Source organism: Lycium ferocissimum, unplaced genomic scaffold (assembly GCF_029784015.1).
Source record: "Lycium ferocissimum isolate CSIRO_LF1 unplaced genomic scaffold, AGI_CSIRO_Lferr_CH_V1 ctg15188, whole genome shotgun sequence".
In the NCBI taxonomy this organism is placed as follows: domain Eukaryota; kingdom Viridiplantae; phylum Streptophyta; class Magnoliopsida; order Solanales; family Solanaceae; genus Lycium; species Lycium ferocissimum.
Genome location: NW_026715878.1, coordinates 8,609 through 17,830, shown reverse-complemented (window position 1 = coordinate 17,830; position 9,222 = coordinate 8,609). Strand labels below are relative to the sequence as shown.

The window sequence follows — 9,222 nt, the reverse complement described above, 5'->3', positions numbered from 1 at the left end:
TTCAACCCCCCCCCCCCCCCCCCCACCCCAACAAAAAAAAATTTGCTTTGAAAATCAAACTACCCCCTCAACTTTGAACAATAGACATTCTCACCCCTTTATCCTATGCAATGACTATTTCACCCTTGTTTTTACCAATCCACCATCTATGTAATACATTTTTATATTATATATAATATTTATTTTTTTAATTTAAGAATTAATAGACTCTTATTTGAGTTCATTAACATTATAAGTAGAATAATATTTTTATGAATTTGTAACAAAATCTAATGTTGTTTCTTATGATTATTATTTCAATATTATATGCAGTAAGCATGTGTATATGTATGGACATGCATGTGTGTATATTTAAGTTTCACTTCTCTCTTATTCTCTATTGTTTATATAAATAAACAAGTTTTGGTTATCACTAATGGAATATTTCTTAAATTATAATTAAATTCATTTACAGTATAACTTAATCAATTTTAAAAAAATTCCTCTATTTTTAATTGTTTTTGCATTACCCGCATAGAAGTATATTTATAAAGTTATTATGACCTGCTATTTTTCACTTATATAAATAAATATTTTAATACTTTCAAATTAAAGAAAAATTTGACTACCAATTTCTCCTTAATTGAACAATATAAGAACTCCTAATATTTAGAAATTTAATATAGAGTAATATTTTACTTATATAAACGTAAGTTCTATTTTAAGAAATTGTTATTCGATGTTGTTAAAATTTTCCAAAATAATAATAGTTGTTAAATGACTTAGTATACAAATCTTCTGTCCTAAGAGAAATGTTAACCAATAACAATACATAAATTATTCAAATGTAAATAAAAAGAAATAAGTTAAAAGGTTTTCTTAAAAAATATATATAAAAAATCCAATTCTCATCTTTTTAAAGTTAAAAAAAAAAAAAAACTAAGCATTATTATTAAATAGTGATCAACGAATAACCCTTTTATATATGATAACTTTTAATTTTTTTAATTTAATTATTTATAATAAATTTTATGTTAGACAAAACTGTAAATTCATAATTTTTCTAATATTTATTTAGAAGTAGACATTTATTAATACCCTAAATTTATTTATTTTTCTAATATTTAGGACTTTGAGATCAACAAAAATATACATATTAAATATTTTATTATTAGAACTACCATATAGAAAGTCCTAATATGTAGGACTTTGAAATCAACTAAAATTTGCTTACTTAAATCTTTCTTTATTTGAACTACCTAAAGAAATCCGAATATTTAGGAATTTAAGATTGAGTAAGACTTTACTTCTGGATTTTACATAAACTTGTGGTGTCACCCAATAAGAAAGAATACACCCATATTCACCTATAAGTTTGAAAAAAATTGAACCACGTGATTAAGTTTGTATGCCAAACCAACACTTCCCATGTAACTTTGATTGATTTTTTTCACATTTAAATTAAATTATAGGACAAATAAAATGTATAATTCTTGATATAAATTATTGTACGCGCTTTGGTCACGCGCAAAGCGCGTAGGCCGAAACTAGTGAGATTTATAAGAGAGAAATTAAGGGTAATTTAAAACAAATACTCTTAAGGCTAATGAATATCTTTCTTAAGGGGTATCCAAAAACATTAAAAGGTAATATGGATTAGAAACAAAAGTTTTGTAGTATTTATTAGAAGTAACAAAAAACAATTAACACATTTATTCTAGTCTTTTCCGTACTATTACAAGTGCATACAAATAAGTACTCAATCAAATTAAAGCAGTAAAGTTACTTTATTACAACTAGATGTATCAAAATCCATTTCCCAAAATCAGTTGTGTTGTAGCCTATAAGTAGGAATGGCCATCAAATGTTTGGCTCTGCCAGTCACTATACCAAATTGCCAGTCATGTCTAAATCCTTAGGCTGCATGCCATTTGGGAGCTCCCAATTAAAGTAGTGAACTAATTGTGCCACCACAAGACGAACAATAATTAACGCTAATTGCATCCCAAGGCAACTCCTCCTACCAGAGCCAAACGGTAAAAGTTGAAAATCACATCCGCGAACGTCTACGTTACTTTCAAGAAACCTCTCTGGCATAAATTTATCAGCTTCAGGACAATAATTTGGATCCCTATGAACAGTGTATGCATTGACAATGACTTGTGATCCTTTTTTAATGTAAAAGTCATCAACCATACAATCTTCCATTGCTTCATGAAGTAGTAATGGGGCTGCAGCATGTAGCCTAAATGACTCTTTGAATACCATGTTTAAGTATTTTAAGTTTTCCAAGTCTGATTCTTCCACCATTCTGTTTAGGCCTACTACTTCTTCCAACTCTTTTTGGAGTTTATTCATTATATCAGGATCCTTGAGAAGCTCTGAGAGCATCCACTCAATTGAACTTGATGATGCATCTATTGATGCAATAAGCATGTCCTGAATTAAAGAAAGAAAAATATTACTACCATTAAGCTTGTTGCTCTACATATATGTCAGCTTGGCAAAGCACTGTTTCTCCCAAGTGCTGATAAAACAGCAGAGTTGATTGTTGATGTAAGCTGACGGTCAGCATAATAATAATGTAATTATGATGAATCATCTAGATATATTCAGTCATTTAGAGTGAAGATAATATAAAATAGAAAAGGCTCAAATATGCCATCCAACTATCGGAAATGACTCATTTATGCCACTCGTCAATAGTTTGACTCATTTATGCCATCGAACTATAGGAAATGGCTCATTTATGCCATCAAACTATAGGAAATGGCTCATTTATGCCACTCATCAATAGTTTGACTCATTTATGCCATCGCCCGTTAATAAAAATGACTCATCCATGCCATATTTCATTAAAACTGGTTTTACAATACCATGTATGACACGTGGCCTCCAACTAGATTATGGTTGTGGGTGGGTAAGGTGTATGGATTGGATATTTTATTAATTTGGTATTTAAAATTGGGCTGGTTTAATTAAACGACGTAGACCTCTAATTGGAGGCCACGTGTCATATCTGGTATTATAAAACCTGCGTTAATAAAAAATGGTATGGATGAGTCATTTTGGTAACGAGCGATGGCATAAATGAGTCAAACTAGTGGCATAAATGAGTCATTTCCTATAGTTCGATGGCATAAATGAGCCAAACTATTGACGAGTGGCATAAATGAGTCATTTCCGATAGTTGAATGGCATATTTGAGCCTTTTCCGTATAAAATATTCATGTACCTTGTATTCAAATTAATTTTCGAAGTGATGTGTAGTTGATTGATTGGTTGCATTAAGTGAGTTCAGTAGTTGACTAAAATTAGCCTAGTACGTAAGTAAGTACTACTCCCTTCGTCCCATTTTTTGTAATGGTATTTGATTGGACAGGGAGTTCAAGAATGATCGGAAGATTTTTAAAATTTATGATTTAAAATAAGATATATAAATCATCCCATTAAGGTTTGGGAAAAGGGTCAAATTTATCCCTAATACTTTAAACTTTTCACTCCTATCCTTATTGTTATCAAACTTTGCAAAAATATCCCCAGCCCTAAGGGCATCTTGTTTGGCCGCCTGTGTGGCTTGCCATGTCGCCCACAGGCGACCAATCAAAGATACCACGTGGAAAATATATTTTTTTTCAAAAAAAATTATTTTTTAAAAAATAAAAAAATTGAATTTTTTAAAAAGAAATTAATTTTTTTTTAAAAAGTATTTGTATAATTCTTTTTAAAAAAGTATGTTTTTTTAATAAGATTTGTAATATTAATAGAAAACTATCGTTACGTTTCGTAAATATTTTTCCTGAATATGTATATATACGTACTTTATCCTTCCGAAAATTCAATATCTCCTCATAGGAAATTCAATTATTTATCAAATATTTAGTTACTAGGGATTAATTTTTTCCTCTATATTTTAATTCATTCTACTATAAAAATGAAGAAAACATAGTAAATTTGTACAGAAAAATCATGGTACAGAGAAGACAAAATGATGATAGGCCCCTTGGGCTAAAGATTGTGAGTACCTCACAAAATGATGATAGGTCCCTATACAAAACATATGTTTTTAAAAAGAATTATACAAATACTTTTTTTTTATTTCTTTACAAAAATCAGTTTTTTTATTTTTTTTGAAAAAATTATTTAAAAAATATATATTTTCCACTTAGCATGTTGACTGGCTACCCAGGTGGCTGACATGGCAAGTCACCTGGGTAGCCAGTCAGCAACCCATTAGGGCTGGGGGTATTTTTACAAAGTTTGATAACGGTAGGGGTAGGGGTGAAAAGTTTAAAGTATTAGGGGTAAATTTGCCCCTTAGTTCAAAGTACAGGGATAAATTTGACCATTTTCCCTTAAGGTTTTAAAATGAGAAGTTTATAGTTAAATTGCTAGTATTAAATATAAAATGTGTCATTCTTTTTAGACCGATTAAAAAAGAAAGAGTATCACATAAATTGGGATGAAGCAGGTATTTAATTTCAGATTGAGAATGAACATACTAGCAGGACAGCTTTGACATGACGACGATCAAACTGAAACTCTGCTACGCTAGATTGCATGATGGCCATCATGGTGTCTACAAAGTCCTCCTTCTGGTCCATAGCATGGGCATGTTCTTTAATAATCTTCTCAACAAATTCATCAAACACCTTAGCTACTTCATTCGACGAGTAAGTCCTTGGAGGTCAATAACACCAAGAAAAGGGAAAACATCTCCAAGATTTGGTGTTGCAGCTAGCGTTGTAACCTCTTGAACTAAAGAGTTAAAACCCCTCTTGTCCAAATCCTCATCCACGAACTTTTACCAAAAACCATTAAGCAACTCAAGTTGGCACTCAACGACGAAACTTGAGCACTAAGATCAACAGCAACATGACCATGACCACGAGCTACTTCTTTGATCGATTTGATCATAAGCGCAAGTTCTTCACTCCTCGTGGATCGAAACGAGTTAATTTTCTGGCTACTCAACATGTGGACCGTGCACAATTTTCTCATGTTACGCCAGTAAGCTCCATACTTAGAGAAAATCAAATTTCTTTGGCCATATGAGATGTATTGAGCTGTCTCATTATGAGGCCTACTAGCAAAGACGTGATCATATGTTTAGAGGATTTTTTCAGCTGATTCAGGGGAAGATATAACATAAGTTGGTAGTAGTCCTAATTTCAGGTACATAATAGGACCATGTTTTAGGGATAATTTGTGGAAATCTTGAGTCGGATTTTCACCTAAAAGATGGAGATGTCCTAATATTGGAATCCCTTTTGGACCAGGAGGAAGTTTTTTCTTGTTCATGATATTTAGTAACTTATGGAAGATGAATAATACAATAAGAGCCAAAAACAGTGTTGCCCACATAAAAGCCATGGCCAATAGGACAAATGGACAATATTTGCTAGTGTATGTTGTATGATTTATGGGACAAGAGCACATATACATACACGAAACTAAATCATGTGAACGGCGGCCGTTATAAGCTGACCAAGCATTCACCTACTATTTTATTGTGGAAATTAAAGGAAAATGATACTCCCTCCGTTTCATTATGTGAACTTATTTGACTGGACACGACATTTAAGAAAGAGTGAAGACTTTTGAAACTTGTAGTCCAAAATAAGTCTTGAATATTTGTGTGGGCGTAAATCATTTCATAAAAAGTGAATTTGTTTCCAAATTAGGAAAGAGGTCATTCATTTTGGCACGGACTAAAAGGGAAATAGGTTCACATAAATTGAAACAGAGAGAGTATATTTTATACTCCTATATATGTTGGTGAACTATATGATAATCGTGTCAGAACATTATTGTTATTATTTTGGGTACGTAAATTGTCATTACAACAGAATGCATACATAAAGTAAGTGACGTTTTATATAAGGCATAATATATAAACAGGCACTCAAACTTAATTTTAGTTGGCCATGTAAGCACTCCACCTTTGGGAGTGCACGTATAGACACCTCAAATTGTTCCCACTATCTCATGCACACCCGATGCTGGCGTGGCACTGACATGGCACATAAATATTGGAGGTGTCTACATAATTATTTTGTAAGTTAGAGTGTTCAACCGACACAGTGGAGACGAGTTAATGTGTCTAGACCTACATTCTCAAAGTTGGAGTGTTTAATTGTCAATTGAGGTCATGTTTGAGTGTCTGTTTATGTATTATGCCTTTATGTAAACATTTATTGCTCTTTCCCTCCTAAAGAAAATTGGAATTAGCGACAGATAAATGTAGTAGTTAAACAGCAAAATCCGTTGCTAACTGTAACGACCCATTTGGTCGTTTAGCACTTTTAGGCCTGATATCCCTAAAACACCCTTTTCGTGGTCTAATTTTGGTGTCTATAGCTTGCGATAACAGGTGATTCGATTATTTAATTGACGAATAAATTTTAGAATATGTGTAATTAATGTGTGTGAATAGTTATTCATAAAAAAGAGTTATTTTCTTTCGTTGTGAAAATTAATAGTACAAAAATTTATCCTCTTGATATAAGATTGGGAAAATTAGAACTTGATAAAATATATTCTCTAAATATCTCAATATTTATGAAATTATTATGAGATATTTTTCATTTACTAATATTTTAATCAAGGATTTTATATGGGAAGGTACTATGTAAGCATAATCCACTAATTAAAAGGTAACCATTAGGATTAAATTTCAGATTGAGACTTTTTTCTTTTACAACCCATAAACAATGGGTTTAAGGGTACAAAACGTGGTTGGAGTTAGTGGAAAAGAAAAAGGGATTAATTAAAGATTAAGTGGATAAGTGGTAGGGGACATTTTTCCACGTGTGACCATGTTAACAAAAGAAACAAATAATTTATATATAACTATGGATCTGGTGGCAAACATAAGAATGATTTGGTAATTTATAAAGGCTAGTGGTAGGTTCCACATTCCAAATAAAGAAAGGAAAAGGAAGTTTTATTATTATTATTACACTTTGAAAGGTTAGAAAAGTTTCTTAAGCAACTCAGCAACATTTTATCATTCCTAAGAGCAATATGGCTCCATATATTTTTTTATCAAGCAACGTGATGTTGATTGCACAACAACTTTTTATATACAACAACATGGATATAGTGGAGGGCCCCACCCGAATATAAAAGAATCAAAATCTGAAAAGTTAACAAAACAAGTGCAATGTTGAATCATCAAGTGGGGGAGTACGTGTAGCATGATGGGAAACCTTATATAAAATAAGGCATAGTGCAAATGACACTTTCCAATTCCTTTTGTTGAAAATCAGCTTTCAAGAATAAGAAAACACCACCATGGTTGGTCGGCCGGCTTGGTTTTCAAAAGAGGGAAAACTGATTTTTTGTTGCTAACAAAAAATTATAAAGTGAAGACATACAATAATGTGTAGTAGTTGGTGGAGAAGCAAGAAATAAACAAACCAAGAAGAGTTGTTGAAAGAGAAGGTCACGGCCGAGTTGGAAAACACAAAACACAAAACACAAAAAGAATTTCAGTTTTGTTGTTCAATAGAATTCGAAGGAGAAGGAGGTAGAGAAGCAAGAATAAGTATAAGAATTTAAGACACAAATTGGAGCCAAGTATTCAAGGTAAGAATTGGTCATTTCTTTTACTGGGTTAGAATGAGTTGGATGCATTGTGAATATGTATAAAATGGTGCGTGTTGGTATTGAATGTTGTTGTTGAAACTTAAAGTTAGCCGTGTATGATAGGCTTATGTGAAGCAATGTTTAAATTTCTTGTACATGTATTAAGAATGGTTTGAATATGGTAGTGTGTATGAAAGGAATGAATAGTTATGGAATTTTGTATGTGGTTGTGTTGAAGCGTGTAGGGCCGATTTAGGAGTTAATGGACTGTTTTATGTGATACTTCGGTTGTTGATTGTTATGGACATTGTGGTGTATTGTTTGCATTGTAAATATGTGAGTTAAGATGTAAAAGAAATGATATATGTGGAAGTGGGAAAAAAACGGTCAACCGTGGACATTTTTATAAGAAAGGATGGGCTAATTTATTTTGAATGTTGATTGTTGTTGTCATGGGTTCCAAAATAAGAGTGAAGACATTGATGGTTAAAAATTGAAATGATTTGTGGGGTACATTTTAGAATATTGTGTGGGCTGTCCGGACTGGTATTGAACACATAATTATTGATGTTGTATTGGTTGTATGTGGTTGGTTTAGATACAAGAGAAAACATCGCCTAAACATCTAGAAAGGAGTTACTAACGTTAGAATACGTTTGAATCTCCCGTAGCTTAACCATAGTTGTTGGCGTCTTAATATAGGTTGAAGTATTATTGGGTAGCGTACACATATTGTGTGACGAATAAGCACTAAAGACCTTGTCCGATCGGAAGCACTTGAAGGAAAAAGCTTTGGCATGGGAGTTCGTGACACCTGGTCGGCATTGAGGTAGGTTACGGTTTACCTTATGGTGAGACTTTGATTAGCGAAGCGTATGTTTAGATGATATTGTCGGAGAATGCATATAAACCTGCGGGTATCAAGTTGGGTTAGATATTTTCTTAGGTTGGACCTTGTTGTATGATTTGGGGCTACACATCCCGTTGTGTTGTTGACTTATCTTGATCTATTTTTTTTTGTGCTCGTTGCCACTTGAGACATTGAGTATCTGTGACTAATGATATATCATGACTATGATATTGCGGTGCTTTACTTGATTGATATGGAGATGAGAATGGTGATTCCATTGTGGCTTTTTGTGTGATATTACTTGTATTCCATGTGTGGTACCGTTTCGGATTGAATTGGTTTTTTAACATTACATTTCATCATACTCATATATGCATTTCCATGATACATTGATATATGCATGGTTATGGCACTAATGATGATGTGAGAGAGTGTAGCCTCCGAGGTCTTTGCGGAGAGGGTAAAAGAGAGATAGTGTTCGTTGCCTGAGGTTTCTTGCCGGGAATGATGGAGTGTCCGATGCCCGATGTCTTTGCCGGGATCGTGAGAGTGTGCTCGTGATTCGAGGTCATATTTCAGAGCGAGTGGTACATGGACTTCGCGGGTCCCCCATGGGTCATGATCGCCGAGACGTGGAGTTATTCCATCCGGGACATGTTGTACAAAGCATATGCATTGCATTTCATAAACATTATTGCATTGCATTATATCTTGGTTCGTTGATTGTTGTGATACTCGTGATGTCCGATTCGGATTGATTATACTAAGACTTGGCACAATTGGGTTTAGATGCTATAACATAA

At 33.0% G+C, this 9,222-nt stretch overlaps 1 pseudogene; it reads right to left on the bottom strand.

Annotated features, from left to right (window-relative positions):
- Positions 1-1,676: 1,676 nt before the first annotated feature.
- LOC132042417 (cytochrome P450 71AU50-like) lies at positions 1,677-5,495 on the bottom strand (annotated as a pseudogene).
- Between the last annotated feature and the right edge of the window lie 3,727 nt (positions 5,496-9,222).